The sequence below is a fragment of the Ambystoma mexicanum genome, chromosome 4q, assembly GCF_040938575.1.
Source record: "Ambystoma mexicanum isolate Mex_15411 chromosome 4q, UKY_AmexF1_1, whole genome shotgun sequence".
NCBI lineage: Eukaryota > Metazoa > Chordata > Amphibia > Caudata > Ambystomatidae > Ambystoma > Ambystoma mexicanum.
The window spans coordinates 45,783,423-45,803,405 of NC_090928.1; the positions used below are offsets into that span (position 1 = coordinate 45,783,423).

Genomic DNA, 19,983 nt, shown 5'->3' on the forward strand with positions numbered 1-19,983 from the left:
AGGGGCTAGATGGAGCCTCTACATTGGTTGGGACCAGAATAAACATAAAACAGGATGACCACTTCTGTCATTGTGAGTTAACCCCAGGGAGACAGGGAATACGAATAACAGTAGGTGTCCAAGCCATGATATCATGCACCCCACAATCAAAAGTTATGGGGGTGTCCAGGGAGGAGATAGATGGTGCTGATATATTAGTTGGGACCTGGGTAAATACAAAACAGGATGACCACTTGCGTTTGTGAGAATTACTGCAAGAGAAATAGGGGATGCAAATTACCATAGGTGCAATCAGGCCATGATATCTTGCACCCCCCACAATCAAAAGGTATGGGGCTAGATGGTGCCTCTACATTGTTTGGGACCTGAGTAAACATAAAACAGGGTGACCACTTGTGTTAGTGTGAATTAACCTCAGCGAGTCAGGGGATGCGAATTACTGTAGGTCCGTTCAGGCCGTGATATCTTGCACCCCCACTATCAAAATTGTTTGTACTGTTCTTGTAAGTGTATGAATGCTACACCTCTGGTACATGTGCATATTATTCAACGTTATGACGTGCGGTATGGGCCATGATTTTCCACGGCTAAATAGTTTTGATGTAGTGGTGCACATAGGTCTGATATAAAGTCCTCTCTAAACATAATGGAATATTCTCTGCAGGCACAGGTGAAGATGTGTGGGGGACCATTTCAACTGGATGGTGGGGGCTCCCCTTGCTTAGAGGAGAAATCAGTCTGAGGCTCCTGTAGGGCATACATTATAATGGAGGTAAAAATAATGTTAATAGCCGCCAATTATCACGAGCCAGCAGGGAGCTGAAACACTGAATGACCGCTGAATAGTTGTGAATGATCCTTCTTCATAAAAAAGTGGCTGACGTGGAGGTAAAAGAGTTGAAAGTAGGTGATAATATTTCTGTTTTCCTCAAAGTGACGGCAGGACGGGCTCCAACAGCAGCACTGCAAGCACACACTGTAAGACTCAGAAAGTGAGCAATATATAAAAGGAATATATTGCTGTTTTATTACACTGCTGAGTGGCAATATGGAGGCTGTTGCTGGGGGACCCCTGAGGCCCCTTTCATTTGAAAAAGTTGAAAGGCCCTGCCGCCATCCCCGATTCTCTGCTAATGTGCTTGTAATATTTATACTTTCCGTGAGTAATCTGAATTCAACTGAAAGGTTACCTTAGAGAAACGCCAATCGCTCTTCCTCCTTATGACTTCCTATTCCGAAAAAGGGTCCGACCGGGGGTGAAAATGAGTGCCTCCGCGACACCCTTCCTCCGCCTTCAAGTAAAGGAGAGGAGGGGGAAGGACCTCAGGGAAACCCTCTGGGGAAGAAAACCCTGTGTCGACGGCCGCTGGATAGATGTCGTCTGGACGGAGAGGTTTCCGGTATCCGAAACATCTGCAGGTGAGAAGCCGTCTGAATGAAGACAGAAGAGTGTGGCGAGTATGATAAGGGTAAGTAGAAGGCAGAGTATAAACAGAGAAAGGCCAGGAAGTACCTGAATGAAAGGGGGTAACTACCTATCAAGCTAGATTGGAGGTCCTCCGATGAGACTCTGATGGGATCAGTCTCGAGGACGTATCAGGAAGAAAACTGTTATCGAACCCCAATAATGCGGATTGGACCCTGAGTCTCACAGCTTCTAAAGTTGGTGAAAAATAGAAAGTGTCAATTCTGATTCTCTCACTATCTCCCAGAAGTATTAAGGACTGTCTGACTATTAAGTCTCACGTACCGAACGTTGGGGAGGGAATCTCACTAGCGGACTGTTCAGTGAGGTTCGGCTCGAAACGAGCGCGAGTTAGAGCGGTAGCTCGAGTCAAGCAGGAGTTGGGAGAGTAAGTCGAGTCTGTAATAGGGAAATGGAAGGGCAGGGTTAAACAGAAGGAATATAGAAAACGAACAGGTAGGCAGTAAGATCCTAGAATCAAACTCACGAAGCGTTGTTGTAGAAGAGTAGCAACGCATCCGCGCTTTGTTGGCAGGAACAGATGAACCGGCTCCCGAGCAGGAGGGCGGTCCTTCCACAGCCCGGAGTTGTTCAACGTCTAGACCACACCTTCCGTAGCGGCGGCCCTCTTGGTAGTAAAGATGGCCGAAATCCGTCTAAGGAACCATCGATGCCACAGCAACCACGGTCTCCGTAGGGGCGTGACAGTGCTGCCCTTGTTGCTTACTAGCAAAGTATACAGCAAACATGGCTGGGAAGAACCTAGCAGCTACACACCAGGGCTATACAGCCGCAGAGTCCGGTTAACATAAAACAATAAATTCATAACTGGTTTATAAATACACAAGTCCAAGCTGAGCTAAATACAACTCTTCCATTGGCCTGGATGTGGATGTTTGGCAGTAGATTGTGTTGTTGCAGAGCTTGCTTGGTGTCCCCATCTTTCCTCCAAGACTAGCTTGCAGAGTTTAAGTAAAAAGGTATTACGTGCAGACGTAATGTTCCTGGCACCTTTTCTCTCAATGTTTGGTCCAACTCTTAGAGGCTCAATATCCTTGCAGAACAGGACATAGCTGAGTGTGGGGCAGTATTCTGGAGGGCTCAAGCAGCTTCAGTGGCTGGGAGCAACAGGGGCGAACATGTAAAGTTGGTTCTACCACAGTTACTGGCTGGTGAGACTATGGGCCTCATTGCCTCATTTCAAGTTTGCCAGTCCGGAAACAATGGTACCGGTACGCTTGCTGGTACTTCGGACCGGCAAACTATGAGTGGGTCACCCGCTCGCAGACCTTGACGGATGCACCGGCACTGTTGCACACAGTGCCGGTGCATCCGTCCTCCCCTTTCCCATTGAATCCAATGTGACTCGAATGGGAATGGGAATTTTCTTTTTCCAGCGCCCTGCCGTAGGGACCCCCAGGGCCGTAATGCCCCGGTAAGTCCCCATTGCCTGGCACTGGAACAAAAATGACTCTGGCGGCAGCCGTGCCGTTTTTACCGGCACAGCTACCGACAGACTCATAATGAGGCCCTATATCTGCCTGTCAAATCAAGTGATACGAGACTGGGAGAGGGCCAGTGCAGCAATAACGCAATTCTATGTGACAGTGATGGGGCCACTAGCAGAGGAGCACCAGGGTAAACTAATTTGTCCCTATACTTAATAAAAACTGTCCTATTGTAAGGGTGTAAACGTAATCACTTATGAGCACTCCAATTTTTGCAGATGAAGTCAGTGGGCCTCATTACGAGTGTGCCGTTCCGGTAACAACAGTACCGGTAAGCGTACCGGCATCGTTGTTACTGGATCGGCACACTACGAGTCTGCGGGCGGATGCAATCCGGCCCGCCAGGGTCAGATCTGACGGGCATAAAGGCACCCGCCTGTAGACTTTCACAGAAGCCGGTGCTTCCGTCATCCTCATTCCCATTTAGTCCTATGGGACTCAAATTGGAATGGGGATTTACCATTTACCAGCGCCTGACTTCCCGGAACACCAGGGTCGTAATTCCCTGGTGTTTATGGCAAGCCAGGTGCCAGTAAATTTTGCAAGTCCGATGGCAACCCGCCCGTAGCACAGCAGGGTTACCGCCGGATTTGTAATGAAGCCCAGTGGGAGATTACATTATTTGCCCAGGATCACACACTTTCGCTAAACAGCAAAGCAGGGATTTTAAACAACTGTGCAATTTGGGCACTGCCACCTTCTTCCGCGCTTTACTTGGAACAAATATTTAAGTTTTGGGTGTCAAGACCTACAATAATACTGTCCTATAGAGTTTACTTGTAAAATCCACAAATTGCAAAGTAAAGGATCATGATAATCTGTAAATACTTATAGTGGCATGTTAGGCCAAAATAATATCAGCATACCTTTATTTTCCACATCCTGAATGGAAAACTATAAGATGCCAAAGGCAAAATATCAATTTACCCACTTAATTTTCAGCGCTTTCAGACACACAATAAAAGAGGCGTAAAAAACTCACTTAGGTTTGGAGATTTGTCACAAACCTCCAGCGTGTTGTTATGTATGGTTTTAAGAACATTCAACTAAGGACACGAAAGCACACTTTGCGTTTTGGGATATAAAGCTATTAGACGTTATGGGTGTGAAAACATTTTCAAATGGTGCTTTATTGTGTTGCTCGCTTTACATGTCACAGATTTGCACGGTGACTGGGGCTTTCAGTTGGAAAGTCAGTCATCATCATGCATAAGAAAGCCTCTGCTGCTTATCATACAAGAAACGTGTTGTCGGGTTTATTACAGCAGCCTGTGTGTATCAGGGGGGCTGTGACACTGGGAAATGGGTAGTGCTTGAGGAGTTTAACTGTTCGCAGCTAACATTTCTTTACACTCTTGGTTTGTGAGATATTCTGCATCCCCTACAGATGACAGGAATGGGCAGGGGCGGAGCTACAGATACATCAATGGCCAATCCCAGGAACTGAGCTGTTGGAGGGCGGGCTAAGCATCTGTATTTTCTCATTTTTCATTTCCACGCTGTTTGGGTGGGGTAATCAAAGTGAGCGTGGCTGCAAACACAGCAGAACCTCACACAAGCTACCATGGGATGCACGATAGGATACAACACCGGCATTGCAGAGCCTGAACCGTACTGTAAATGAGCTTCGGAGCTGCTACTGTGCCTATGCCAACAACAGGTTGCCCCGTGTAATTTCAAAACCAGATGTTTAGAAAATCACGTACTTACAATATTTAATTTCAACAAGTGATAAGTGCAACACAAGGAATTACAGCTTCAACGTGCATTCCTAGAGGTTGCAAAACGACTCCTCTTAACAATATAACAAAGGGATAAGAGCGTCTAAGTCGATGGATGCTAAAAGAAATGCATATAAAATTCACTACAAGTGCTGGATCGCATGCACTCACCTGATTCTGCCTGGAAACCGAACATAAGCGTTTCGTAAAGGGTAGTTTTCTAGTTCCCGTTCAATAGCAACACTCCGCCTCCACTTCAACACGTGGGCTACTCTGCCTCACGTGGGTTTAAACGTCGACTTCATCACGTGAGCTGCTCTGCATCACGTGGGTTTGAACGTTCAGGCCATCATCATTTTTGCAGGAACTGAAAGACTTGCAAAGCACGTTTCGTATAGTTGATTGTCATTTGGTTTCTGGTAAGTCTTAACATTTTCTCATGTTGATTGTCAGTATTGGGGAGGGGGTATTACTGTGTATTTTGGTGGTTTATAATGTGCATCAGGGGTGAGAATTACCAGGCGGATTCCGTTTTTCGTTATGGTGTATTTTTGGGATATGAAACGTGCATCACAGGGGTGAGGCAATATTGGGGAGGGGGTATTGTGTATTTTGGGGGTTGAGATTTACTTAAAGTACAGGTGGATTCAGTTCGCTTTGGGCTTTTCTCATCCAGATGTGCGACCTGTGTTTTATTGAGTGGTGATGGGCACAGTGCGTTCCCTTCATCCCAATGGGGCTTCCACTGTACCAGTGAGCAGTACAGCCAACAGTCCTTCTCCCCGCTGGAGGGAGAGGAAGAGGGTTGGAGGATTTGGTATGTGCAGCAGATGGGGTTATGTGTCTTATGCAGACGGTACGAATTTCCAGCATAACTGTTCAGTTATTTATTTCTCCTGCGCGAGGTGGGGGAGGCGATTTGGCATTCCCCGGGGAGGGGAGTGTTCATTTACCCCTTAGCAATGTGTGCAAGAGAAGGCTAAACGGAGGCCTTGTATTGCTTTCATTATCAATCACACATTTGAAGTCCCTGTGAGACCCGCTAGCTTGTGTTTGTTTTAAAGTTTGCGATACTTTCTGAAATGGCTAAATGACGCGTATCTGTTACGTCGTCGTGACGTTTTCACGTGGGACGTCTACATGCTTAGTAAGAGGAGCGCTCCACGCCGTGCACCGGGAGGTATTTATTTTTTATTGCGCATTTATAATGCGCTTATTTATCTCGGAGAAGTGCCAGGTGTATTTAATGATATTTTTATTTAAATCGAGCTCACACACACGTGTTTCACAGCTGGGAGTGGAACGGGTTTGTTTTTCCTATTTTGATTTTAGTTGCACCAACAGCGGATCTTTGTGTGTCTTCTTGGCTGGTATCTCCATCCTTGGCTCCAGCCACCCCCAAACAGAAGTGGTTTATGGCCGTGCCGCACACGCCGAGGGAATTTCAGAGCAGATTCGGCTGACGTCATCTTCTCACCCTTATCCAGTGGTGGAAATTGAAAACAAATGGGGGGGGGGGCGGTGTTGAAGGGGCGGTACCCAAAGATGCGGGGTTTGGTGGGGGTGGCTGACAGTTGACCTCCGATCAAAGGAAAGACCCAAAATAATATTTTAAAACGGCTCAATTTCTTTCGTGCTGCTTCTTTTCCAAACTATATATCAATTCCACTTTAAAACACTTCCATGGCCCCGGTGATGAGTTATTTCACTATGCGAATAATAGTTTTGACCAGTGTTGCTAATATTCTTTAAAATGCACAATTTGCATCCCATTTTATGAGGGAAAAAAAACTCCCGCCTTGGGTACTATTCAAACATGGTCAAAAAGGAATGAATTGCCGTTTACAACTATGGGCCACCTTTTCATTGGTGCCCGAGACAATTTTATGGCCCAGTCCGACCCTCACTCGTACAAGGGAGCAAACCGTACCATCCATCTGTGCACCTAAACTACCAACAGCAATTTTAGTCTACACTGTGTTCTGAGCTCATACAGAGGATTATTCTAAGCAGACTGTTAAAGAATCATTAAAAGGAGCAATTACTCTGTTATGTTAAAGGTACTTGTATAGCGCACCGTTACCAACGGAATTGGTCCCCAGGCGCTCTGGCGGATCTGTAACAGGAAGGGTGGGTAGGGTTAGTCGGAAAGGGGGGAGAAGGAGAGTTGGGATAGTGGTGTGCTGCTGGCAGCTTCAGCTCGGTATACACCGAGTGCTGGGCTTTGGTGCTAGTATCGGATTGGGCGAGGCCTCGAGTGCTGTGGGTGAAGTTTGTGTTGTTGATGCGGTGTGGTAAAGTGCGTGCAGATTACTGGGAGAGATGGTTGTGTGGTTTTGTGTGCGTTTAAGTATGCAGAAGATTGAGGGTTGTTAGTGGGGTCTGTATCCTGATTCAGGTACTTATGGTTCCGTTAGAGTTTTATACCTGTGGGTTGGGTTGTTGCTGGTTCCTCGTGGGCCGACTCGCTTTGGTGGTGGTGCACTGATCCAACTGTATCCTATTGAGTATAGTTTGGATTGGTCGGTGCGTCTGAACCTAATCTTCGGTTGTGGGGCTGGGTAGGTAATATCTATTCTCAGGTTATCTAGTGAGACCCTGGTCGGTTAAGGCTTTGAATGATTTAGGGTCAGAGTCGTGTTGATGTGTTGTCCTAGTGGATCCGTCTTGGTGAGCCTGTCTATTCAGTAGTTTGTATCCTTCTGTCCTGACTGGTTCGTTTAATTTCGTAGGGTGAACTTCCTTAGGACTATTGTTTAGTTGTAGTTTTTGTGTGCTGGGGCATTGTTTCATCACTACACACTGTCCACCGACACAGCAGGAAACATTCAGTTTCTCACCCTCTGGATAGGGGCTCATGGTGCCGTGCTTCTTTTCCCTCTCTATATTTTGTCCTTAAGACTGTTGAGGAATGTAATGGTTGATGATTCGTCCTAGTGTTAGTTTGCTATGTTTATACTGTCTTTGATCGTATTGCGGCTGTCTCCCGTTTGGTCGTTTCGTATGTCGTTGGATATTTACCTTGGCTTTTCCCCATTGAATGAACGGTGTGTATTGCGGATGCTCTACGTTCGTTGATGTTTGATATGCCAGTGCCCCTGTGACCGGTCTTTTCAGTTATGACGCGAAGAGCCAGGTTTTGAGTATTTCCTGATTAACGGGTGGTTTCTTGTGTTCCGTATGTACTTTGGGAGGTCGTTCCAGGTTTTCGGGGCTTGAAGGAGGGTCCTCCAATTTTTCTTTTTTTGTAGGGCTTCGGTTCCAGGCGGATGTCCATGCTTCATCTGAGCGTTCATATTGGTTGATGTAGGCGCAGTTTGTCTCTTAGGAACTCCGCGCCTTCGTTGTGTACTGCTCTGTGCGTAATGCACATTGTTTTGAATTTATTTGTTTTATTGGTAGCCAATGTAGTGTTTTCAGCGCTGGTGCAGTGTGTTCTTTTCGGGGTAGTTTCAGAAGTAGTCTGGCTGCCGCGTTTTGAATGTGTTATAGTTTTTTTTAGGAGTCATTCAGGCATGCCTAGGTATAGGCTATTGGCGTAGTCTACTTTGGAAATGACGAGGGCGATGATGATGGTGGTTGTTTTGTCGGCAAACGATAGGAACGGTAAGGTTCTCTTTGCTACTCGCGGGAGGAAGAAGCATTTCTTGAAGAGAGCGTTTACTTGTGTCTCTAGCGTGAGATTGTTGTCCGTCAGAACCCCTAGGTTTTTTACAATTGGCGCGGGTGCTGGGTTTGTCCCGAGTTCCCTTGGTCAAGGGATGAATTGGTTTTCTCCTCCATTTTTTTTGTGACAATCATTATTTCAGTTTTGCCTGGGTTGATTTTGAGGGAGTTGGAGTTCATCCAGAAGAATACATTGTGTAGGCAGTTTTCTAGCGTTTGTTTCTTTTCGGGTTGTCTTGTATTTTGAAGATTATTTGTGTATCTTCAGCGTAGTGGTGAAAGAGCAGATAATCTTTGGGGAAATCCTGGTTTAAACCGAGGGATTGTCCTGCAACCTCATTCTTAAAACCTGCTGACTTGTGTTTGCCATAAGCAACGTTTACTTGAACCGCACCCGGCACAGCTCCTGCAGCTCCCCTCTGAAAGCAGTTGGGTGGCTGCATCGTGTGCGATAGTTTCAGTGATAATGGGGGTATTTATTTATTCATGCAATGTTTGACGGCTACCTGTGTATATATATTTTTTTTACTGCAATGTTTGTTGGATACAAGTATCCGACAAACATTGCATAACTAAAGTGGGTCATGGCTGAGGACTAACTTCTTCTGGTGACCCCGTGCACCGTGCACCCTGCACGGGGTCACCAGAGGAAGTTAGTTTGCTTTTTCTGCAGCTGTGACCTATATCAAAGTTCTGCTGTGTACACGTAGGGGGGCGGAGCCATCAGAGCGCTCATGGTGGCAATGGGCTGCTCCGCCCCCCTACTCTGTGGCGTCGCAGGTATTTTTCTTTTCTTTCTTTTTTTTCCAAAGTAACTGAGCGCAGAGCATGGGTTTGGGGTTTGCAGCGGCTGACTCTGGCCGGAACCCGCAATCCGGCTTCAAATCTGGTGCCAGATCTCGGATCCGACTAGGGCTGGCCCAATGACCAGTGCTGCCGTTATCTACACAACATGGCTTTCACTGTTATAACAGCAATTAGCTCACTACAACGGCATGCAGTTCCCTTGGTATGATTTCTCTAACTTTACTGCCTTAACAAGGTGAGGGGTTATGAACATTGCAGGGAGATGTGCCTAACTTTACCGCTCAGTGCTGCCAGGCAGTGCATTGAGCTGTACCGGCCAGAGTCTCTACCACAAGATGTCTCTTGACCCCCACCCCCATATTTCTTTCTTTCTGTATAGGACCTACTTCCTTCATTTCCCTGCGACTTCCTTGATTTACCTGCTTTGTCTCACCGATTGGGTGCCTGCATGTTGCTTTGCTAGTATACAATGAAAATGCAAACTCCTATCTAGTCTTGCCAGCAAGATAACCATGAGTGTCTTTAGCCCTAAAAAATAGCCATACTGTAGGCAGAGGTCTTCAATCTGTGGGGTGTGTGATCCAGGACAGCGAGAAAATACATGCTCAGTCAGTGCAACGTGAGGAGGGCGCGAGAAATAAATGCAGCCTGGAAGTGCTCTTTCCTGAATTTGGATTGCGTGTCCACGCTGCGTTGTTGCTTCCTGCTGGTGACACCAGCGTCTTATTGCCTGGTAAGGGATGCCGCTTCTCGCTCTGACCGCTACACCACAGTTGGACGGAGTGCCGGGAAGCAAGCGTTTCAGGCCTTTGTCGGTCACTCTGTGCCCCCCACCTTGCTTGGCCATGGGGGAAGAAGAGGCGAGCGGCGACGGAAGCATGCATTGCCAGTGTTGTATGATATCCAGCTCCCCCACAGCAGATTGCTGGGCTCTCCAGCATCTGCTGTGGGGTAGCCAGATATCGTAGAACACCGGTCCCCTCTACCTCGTCACCTGTGGTCCATGGGACAGCGGTGCCTGGGTCCGAGATCCGGCCAGACATCTGATGCCGGATCTCGGGACCTGACCTGCCTCAGCCATGACCAGGCTTTATCAAGCTCCCAGCTTTGCAGAGGGAAGCTGGGGGCTCGGTGACCAAATCTAAGCAGGGCTCCTTTCCCCAGCCGTCACTCGCGCATTTCCTGGCTCTGTTTGCTCATCCCGTTTGTTTTTTCTGTCCTGAAAAGGACACCACGTAAATCAATGGGCCATGAACGTCACTGTGGCGGGGAGGGGTGTGGTCACTGTTGAAAGCAGGCATTCTACATGCTGGACACATTATTGTTCGAATGTGCTTTTTACACATTCAAAGGAAAGTAATTTTCAAACTCAATCGCTGCATAAACTTGCATTCACTAGCTTTTTTTGAGATGCATTATTTTTATTTTTTTATGAGCATCACACCAATACAATTTGTGTGCCCCTTGCTTTGTGTTTTAGCACAGGTTATATTCGTAAAGATGTTATATTTACAAATAAATGCTGCCATTGTGCTGACGGCAGTTATTAGGAAATTAAACTGGGTTCATGGGTGCCAAACTGAGTCAGAAATACCCCAACCCATCCCTTGGCCAAACACATTTTGTAGCACTTCTTTTTTTATGAGTAATTGCGAAAAGCCCAATCAATTAAGTTTTGCATATATTTATTTTTGGTTAAATTCAACCTTAAACAGTCTCAGCAATGGTCTGTCAACCGGCTGAGCTACCCTGGGAGCCATCTACTATAGAGCAAGTCTAAGCATCCCATGATATACTAAAATCGCTGCACTACCAATAGTACGTTTGTAGCACCGCTGCCATTTAAGTGATTTAAAGTGGAATTCATGTATATCATCCTGCTGTGGGTGCCAGGCCTTAGCCTGCATGTGGCACCATATGTTGCAGAGAAGCCAGGGGCCCTCGTGTCCAGCATGGAAGCCGCGGCAGTCTGCTGCTATATCAGCGCTGTCACCTAACTGCATTATAAGCTACATGGCTATTACTCGATGCTTCCGAAAGTTGGCTCGGTGAGTTAAGAACTACTGTGTCGTAGTCCATGTAAGATAAGTAGATGAATGATTTTAATGCCAGCAGGCTGGACTTCACAACTATTAAGGGTAACCTACAGGCGGCTGCTCTTTTTCTCGCTTTGCTCGCTCTACTTGCTTTTGTCTCTGTGACCGAGTATGAGTCGTTTTCAGGTATGTGCTCTTGACTGCTCACTACCAGTTGGGGTGGACTGGCCTATAGGGTACTTTGGGAGATTTCCCGGTTGGACCCTGCACCCTAGGTCCCCTTTGTGTGCGGGGGAGGATGTGTGCCGACTGGCAGAATGAAGTGCGCACATATTGGTACGGTCAATCTGGTACGTTTTATAATATTTTTTTTATTGTACTTTTTCAGTTGCAGAAACACAAATTGGCTTAATCATCCCATCTTGGACAGCAAAGTCCCCAGCAGCAATGGCACCATAAAAAAATCCTGACATCTGTATTAGGACTTTCCGACGGTAAGAATGTTTTTTTTTTATTTTATTTTTTTAAACAACTGTGTTTTTCTGTGGGTGATGGAGTCATTTTAAAGGTATAGTAGGAGTCGCGATCGGGGATTTCAAACCTATTTTTGAGGCTGTTCCTTTCTCGTGTCCAGTTTGGAGGCGGTACTGAAAGTTCATGTCTCATGTGGGAGTTGCATTTGCAGTGCACTGTGTACTCTCTCCTGGTTTTCCAGCGTTACGTCCTGCTTACTAGCTGATGCCTAACACTCAAGAGCTGGTTTTAACCTCTGCTCATTTTTGAAGTCTCAGGTAGACCCATGTATCCTTGACTAACTTTTTTCATTGTAGCAGCAGGCGCTGTGAGAACCAGCAGAGTCGTCACAAGAGGCAGAGGTGTGTTTTGAACTGTGTGTGTGCATGTGGGTAAGATGCGTGCGTTAGGGGAGGGAAATTGGGGGTTCAGGGTCCCCCCCCCCGATTGTCGAGTTAATGAGCGGGTGGGGAAGGAGGGGGGCAGTATGTGAATTCCGCACTTTAAAGTCGATAAAAAAACGGCCGGGGAAAAATCAGTCTTTCTTTGTGTTCGGGCTTTAAAATGCAGAAATAACATAGAACTGGATAGTTTCCTAGTGCCCAAAGATGGTAGGAATCTCAAACGAAAAGCGGAAGGAGAGGTGGAAACAGACACGAGAAATGTAAAAACACGGAAATATATCTTTTCTGTGTTTTGGGTTCACATGGATCACAGTTGCTGACAAGTTAAGCTGCAATGTGTGGTTTGTGGCGCGACGTTAGCAAGCCTGAAGCCAACACTTAAGGTGCATTTGGAAACAAAACCTTAGCAAAAAAGACCATAGATTTGTTTGTACAATAGCTACGAGGCATATTCAAGCAAAATACACTGTTAAAACGTGGCCTCAGTACCGGTCTTACCACATTATTTGGGGGGTGGGAGGGGAGCGCTTTACAGATGCTGAGAGTAATTCTGCCAACAATTCTCACTGTCAACCGGGTAATGCTTAGTGACGGTGCAGCAGAAAATTGCAAAAGTATCTTTTACACCACAATTTTCCGCTGCATCACTGACCTGTCCTCTTCTATCAGTACAGAATTTATATTGTGCTTGAAATATTTTGTAAACCAATTCAGGGCAGAGCAACTGCATCTATAGTCATTGACATTAACTACTTCCTAAGTTCCCACTGCCTAAAGTGGGAGGTGTGTGTTGGTATTTGCTTGGATGGTGCTCTTTCTATGTCTGGTGCTAGAAGTGGGTTAAAAGCAAAAGTGTTGATAGTAGCTCCACATATATTGTGGACACACGCACTGCGTGATCCCCGGGAAGCTTTGCCTGTGCGCAATATGGGGAATGGACTCTCGGAGGTGCTGACTTTTTTTGTAAAGATTGTGCATTTTATTAAGATGCACCGCACACTAGCCCATCTGTTTGCCACATTATGTGCAGAAATGGGAGCTGAACATGATGCTTTGTTTCACACAGAGGTCAGGTTGCTCTCAAGGGGGAAAGGTTTTATATTTTGTTTAGGAACAAAGTTAGATGCTTTCTCCTGGGTTTAGATCAGACGAAAGCAGCCTCTGTGTGATTCACACTGGCTTGTACTGTTAGCTTACTATGGTGACCTCTTTGAAAAGCTACATTTTCTAAACCTCTCTGCAAGGCACAGAAAAGAAACCACACCATTGGCTATGAACGCAAAAATGTCAGCATTTAAGAAGTTGGAGCTTTGGAGGAGGAGGAGGGTTAATGTCTGCATTCCGATGCGTTTCATTATTAGCAGATGCTCTTGAGGAGGTGGAGTATGATCTTTTCATGTGTTGCTGAACTAATGGGACACCATCTCAGAACCATTCTCAAAAGTACTTTCCAGAGGACAATTGTAGCATCAATGACTGAGTGGTTCAGCCTTTCCCATCGTGAGTAGGGCTCCGCCCACCTCCCAATACACCTCCAGGAGGAACTAATGGAACTTCAAAGTGACCGCCTACTGGAGAGTCGATTCAAAAAATTGTCCTTGAGTGGATTTTGGCAAAATGCAGTTTCCTCCATTTATCTAAATGCAGTCAATGTACTGTTACTTTTCAGCACCTCGTTCCTTTTAGAAGACTGGATTTTCAACTTTTGCAGCCCTAAAGACTAAATATTGGTCAAAGCTGGAAGAAAGCCAACCAGAGGTTATGTCATGATGCCTACCTCCAAGGAGCCAGGTCCGACCCAGCAACCCCAGAGGCAGGCATCATTTCCCCCAGGGGAGTGCCAGTGGGCCCAAGCTGGGGCCCTTTGGACCCAGTCCTGGCGCCTTAGGCGCCAGGCTCATGTTGGACCTCTGTCCTGGCGCCTTAGGCGCCAGGCTCATAAAGCTAGACATGTGTTAAAGTCTTTTACTGTGCACTTACCTGATGCAGATCATGCTGCCACATCCAGGCCCTCTTGAGGCCTGAATGGAACTACTTTACCTGTGGGACTACTTTCCACCCGGGTGTGGTCGGGGAAGGATACATACCTGATCGGAGGAAGGATACACACTTGGAACTTCTTCCAAAGCTATTTAAACCACACCCGATCAGCAACTCACGCTTCGCGTTGTTCTGCTCCTCGCAGCTGGACGCTCACTGTGTCAGCTCTTGCTTCTGGACTTCAGCAACGCCTGTCAGCATCCTGGCTCACCTGCAAAGGGAGACAAGAGACCTTACCAGCTAAATCTGCACCACGGAGACATCACACTGACGATCCTGAAAAGGAAGACCACATTTTTAAAAGCATTTCGTTACGATCGCTGCAGCGCTGCATTTCACTCACCTTTCCTGGGTGCCTCCATCTTCAGCAGCGATCATCCGGATACACAGCCACTTCCCAGAGCCTAGAGAAAAAGACAAGAATAAGAGGTGAGAGAAGGAAGGGAATAAGACTTACCTGTTGGGTCATTCCCATTTCATTTCGGGTCTTGCCGCTTCCAGGCATTTTCCGGACCCCGGCCCCTATGGGGAAAAAAAGACAAAGACATTGAATGAGCGTATGCAAAGACAGTTCCCGAGTGCTCATCCAGAACTAACCTGCCATTTACTGGAACTGCACGTTTCACTTCGGGTCGGCGCCATATCTCCGGCATTCCGAACCCCAGCCCCTAAGGGGAAAAAAGACATAAGCATCAGCGCTTGCTGCAAAAAGACAATGAACATTATTATTAAGCTTGGACTTTTGAACTTGCAACAGAACTTTTAAAGAGCCTTACCTGAATAGTCAAGCTTACCTGAACTCTCCTCAATCCAGTGAAGTAACTGGGTTTCAACGCGTCCCTGCATCAGAAGCAGGATGGAGAGCTCATCCTTCCTGACCCTAAGTTGAGACTTCACGGGGAATCGTGGAAGGGTATCGTGGAGGGTAGGAAGAGAGTGGGAGGCTTGAGCATAACTCAGTCAGTAGGTAATACTCCCTTTTCACGCGCAGGGGAATATTCCTGCGAGCCGGAGAAGCCAGAGTAGAGGGCCCTTCCTGTCCATCTTCAGAGTCCTGCGCTTCACCATTGAAGAAGCATCAGCACTCGAAGCCAGACCTGCGCCTCTGTGGGAATCAGGTGAGCGTTACAGGTTATTGCAAAAATTGAACCCAAAAGTGAAGGCTGCCTGCTGAAAGGCAGGCTCACACTTCACACTAGCTCTCCAGTATGCCACTGTCCAACTTGCAAGTGACTGCATTGATAGTAATCAAGTTTTTGTACTTGAGTATTTCCTACGTTACTCTTTGAAATAAATATCCAATGCTACTTTTAGTCACATCCCCTGTAGCAAAAAATTCAGAATGCTGCGTTTACAAATATTTGCCCCCTGATTAATTTGAGTTATTGCAAGCAATGATTTTGAAAGAATGTTGTTTGGCACCAACACCCCATTTGGCACCATTCTACACCAGATAAACATTTTGTAGTCCATGTGGATAGAGGGGCCCAAGCCAGGTACCTTTTTCATATGGAGTGCTTGGGGGCGGGGGGGGTCAAACAAGTTTGAAGACCACAGGACCACTGCCCCCAGAGTGCCTATCTTGTTATCAAGAAAATGTAGTGTTTTTTTTTCGGCAAAAAACCTAATTGCTATCTTGCTGGCACCGCTGTATGTTAACATATATTTTGATTGCTAGTTTGGATGAGCACTTGTCCTCCCTGGTCCCTAGGGGACAGTGCACGTCTGGGCTTAAACGGCAGAAGCTTAATGTACTGAACAAACCTTTGCAAAATCCCTGGTTGCTTTAAAGGGGTCCATTATCCACTTGCTTGCTGTGCCCTTGTGTGTGACGTTGCTATGTGTCCGGTACAGTGCATATACAACTCGTACACATGACCGCACCTTCAGTGGGTAGAATCAAAATCATTCCGGTGCTTTACTGGGAAGGAAAGAGTTGCACAGACCCAGCGATAATTTGACTCATGTCGTCTGCTTAAGAACACTGCAGTGTCGCATAGCCCCTGTGAGAATGTTTCTCTTGTATATAGAGGGCACAATGATTGTAATTTTCAATAAGTTGCCCAGACAGCTGCATGCCAGTGCACACACCTGCTGGCACAGATTTCCCTTGTGTGGGGATTGTTGATGTATGGCTTGTGCGAAGCGTGTGTGACTTTCGCAGCATCTTTAATGTTGCTTAATTCTGAAGCAGAGTGCCAAGTGGCAACGTTTTGTTTGGCTAGCATGAAGGCTGGCTAAGTTTTGAAGTGTGTGGCAGGCTGTTTGAGCCACTGTTTGGTACAGGGTGTGATTCACACACCGCCAGGTGTAGTCTCAGGTTGGGGATAGGTGAAACGCTCTGAGGAATGAGTTCTTTGATTCCTGCGTTCCTCCTTCTGGTGGCACATGCTGCTTTGGGCTTAGATTTGTTGTTGTGATTCGGCGCATAGAGAATGGTTGCAGATATTGACCATCCAAGCTCTCATGAAGAAGGGAGAGAAAAAGACTCCTCTAACCAACAGTGGACAGATGCCCCCCATCTCTTTCTTTCTCTTTGCAATGCTTGCAACCTGATCATTGCTTTGACTTAAGCCATTCAACACCAGCCAACAAAAAAAAGATGGCATCCATTAATTGTCCAGCAACTGAATTTGCATTAAAGGAGAGTTTCAAGCGAACTGTCTGGCATTTAAAGCCTCATTTTATATTGTAATGCTTTTGAATATTATTTTTTCACTGCTGGAATTTACGGATGCTATACCCACGAGGCAGCTTTTTATGCCATTTATTTTAAAGGGCACATAGATGGCTTGTTCACCCCCGTTTTCAATTGCCTTTTCGGTTCTCAGTAGGGCTTTTTGTGTCAGCCTTTATGAGCAAGGGACCGTGTTCTAATTCCCCTCATGACTCATGCTCTACTCATCTACGTTTAGTTTGTTCAACACTTAGGGGAAATCGCTACATGATTTAATATATACAAATGTAAGTTTCAGGGACTCTGGATTACTGCATGTTCTAGTTATACTTGTGTCACGTTCTCTATATAGGTTGATGAGGTTCCCGGAGGGATTGTATTGTCCCTTCAACGCGGTTGCTTGACCTTAGCAGTTAATTGAAGATAGTTTGCCTGTAAACTTTATTGAATGCTTGCTAGGGATAGTGATCCCTGTCATTAATTTTGAACTTATCTTTTTTGATCATTGTTCAGGATGATCTGGGGTGAATGCTTTTTATGGTTTTTCTTTTTATCTAATGATGGGACCAGTTCATTCTCGTTAGATGATGTTGAGCTATTTTCCGGCTTGTCTGGATTTTTCAGCAGCCTTTTCAGCAGCCTTGTGTATCGGGACTGGCGCGTTAGCGGGAATTTTCTGACCTGGGCGTGAAAGGAGTGCTGTGAATTGCTTTGCTATTTGAAAGTGGGAGGTCACGTTATTCCCTTAACCCCTTAAGTTCCAAGGGCGAGGTATCTTGTCATTGGGATTACCTCCCTATTGCCAAGGATGAGATACCTCGTCCTTGGCACAAGGGGTTAATGAAACAGAAAACGTTAGAAGGCATTGAATGGCGAAATCCCAAAATCACCAAAAAAAGGCCTTGGCACTGGGGGGGGGGCGGGATTTGGAAACCCATGGCAGTTAAAAGGTTAAGGCAGTGGTCTTCACGTCTTTTATGCAGAGCTGCCCCCCCCCGCCACAAATTCTTATATTTTCTATTTAAAAAATCACCATAATCCTTCAAGCCCCCACCAACTGGCATCCTTTGGGCCCACTAGTTTGAAGGCCTCTGCCATAAGACGCCCTAGCTGTTCAGCATACAGATGCCCCCTTTTCGTGAGTGGGGCGACTCTTTCCCAGTTCCACACAATGACTGTTATACGGATCAGGCGGATTGCTTTCAAACCGTTGCCAAGTAGGGGATAAATGCTCCTACTGGCTGCCCCTCTCTGGCTTTAAAACGGTTGCTGCTCCAATGCCCCCACAATGTTCCACACAAAGTCCATGCCTTCCTCAGATAGGTGCACTGGACCCTCTACATAATAGGTTATTTACATGTATCCAGCTGTGGTGCATGTGTGGGGAAACCATGCCTCTGCAAAGTTTACCCATGGCTTGGTTTACTTTTTTGCAGGATTTTTCCACTGCTATGAGTGCTGCACTAGTTCAGCTGTAGTGCATAGTTTATTGCACATGAGTGATACTTATGGGGTGGGGGGGACTTGTGCTCCTTCTGGAGGATAGCGCCTGGCTCATATTAGCAAAGGCCTTCTGCTAAGGTGTAATATTTACTTTTTGTTCCCCCAGTAAAGATCGCTTTGGTCATGGGTTCTGTCACTGCATACCCTCCTATTTCCTGTACATGTTGCTGTCTGCAAGGTGGGGCTCTCTATGGTTGATAGTTACATTTACCGAAACATGTCTTTTAAAGGACACACACAAAATGACTGCAGCATTCTAGGTACAAGAGCTCTGTAGTTAAGACCATATTGCCTCTCCAGAACACACACCTCTAAATTTGCGAACAGATGCAACTAGTTAAAGCCCCATTGGGTGGAAGTCTTGGAGGAAGTTAACCAAGAGACGCTTCGCTCACAAATCGGGACACATTAGGCAGGAACATCCATAGCAAGCCCACTATAAATGAATGGTTTTGGGTACAGACCTGGATCACAAATACTTGGCACACACTGAATTTACATATTTTATTTCTTCTTTTAGACCACTCAAATTCAGACAATTCTCTGTGCATTTCAAAGGATGGGGAATTTGAGCCTTTGCAATTCCTGGTGAAGTTAATTGGAAATTGCTGATAGATGGTATCGATGAAAGTAGAAGAGAAATACGTGAAGAAAAGGATTTCAAGGAGTCATGCTTTTCTAGTTAGGTAAGCAATGTGTTTATTTATTTTTTCATCTATTTGATGTTTGGGGGAGGAGGGTACATCTGACGTCCCTATGTGGAGTCGTTCCCCTTTTTCACACACACAGATGAATGCTACACAATGCCCACCTCATTTACAGCATCTCTTTCATCTATAGTAACTATAGATGGTCTACTGATTTCTCTTATGTTATTGGCGAAGCGCTATGGGTTGGACGCCCTCGGGACTGTAGTCCAGGTCAGAGTATGTGTGCAGCTAGGACAGAGAATGGATTGCAATTGGCGAATCGCACTCTACCTTCTTGAAGTTAGGTATACAGTCTTTTAGAATGAAAGTAAAACAATATCAGGGTATTCATCTGTAGGTGAATTTATTCCCATAAAGTCAGCCGACACATGTTTCAACCTTGGCCATCTTCAAGGCCTTGAAATTGAACACTTGGTATGGTGACCAGGTTTGGAAGTTGATTGTGAAAATATCTTGAAACAATTTTCTGATAGTACCTGATGATTAAGGGTTGTGTCCCGAGAGACCTGTGGCTGGCGCGTTGTGCTAAAAATCTTTAGTGGTGCTTGGACATCCTGGATTGGTTCCCCAAATCGAAATTCCTAAACTATCTTTTTTGGGTTTTTATTTATTTATTTTATTTATTTATTTATTTATTTATTTTGCACCTTGGATGCAATCCTGAAAATGTAGTCCACGGGTTGGGGAACTAATCTAGGATGTCCAAGGTAGAGCGCGATTTGCAAATAACAATCCGTTTTCTGTCCTATTCTTTCAAGGTCTTTATGCGTAGACCTTGTGGAATTGGTGATGCAGCTCGCCACTATTTATAAATTATAGTGGTCACAGCGCACTCTCAACGGTATGTACCTATACACATTGTTATGTGTGCAGCTACACCGAGTTGTGGGTAGCTGCATGGGGAGGGAGGGAAAGCGCCAAGGAGAGCAAGAA

At 46.0% G+C, this 19,983-nt stretch overlaps 2 protein-coding genes across 4 annotated transcripts in view; one reads left to right on the forward strand and one right to left on the reverse strand.

The window, feature by feature from the left end:
- The window catches only part of URB2 (URB2 ribosome biogenesis homolog), a 945,224-nt gene extending 940,260 nt beyond the window's left edge, over positions 1–4,964 (reverse strand). Inside the window, exon 1 of one of the 2 annotated variants that reach the window (XM_069607426.1) lies at positions 4,866–4,964. The gene's annotated coding sequence lies outside the window, so the exon portion shown is untranslated. The remainder of the gene's footprint in view (positions 1–4,865) is intronic. The other variant, XM_069607425.1, reaches the window with a different exon arrangement.
- Positions 4,965–4,976: 12 nt separating this feature from the next.
- TAF5L (TATA-box binding protein associated factor 5 like) overlaps positions 4,977–19,983 on the forward strand; it is a 353,159-nt gene continuing 338,152 nt past the window's right edge. Inside the window, exons 1-3 of one of the 2 annotated variants that reach the window (XM_069607427.1) lie at positions 4,977–5,113; positions 11,592–11,697; positions 18,861–19,026. The gene's annotated coding sequence lies outside the window, so the exon portion shown is untranslated. The remainder of the gene's footprint in view (positions 5,114–11,591; positions 11,698–18,860; positions 19,027–19,983) is intronic. The other variant, XM_069607428.1, reaches the window with a different exon arrangement.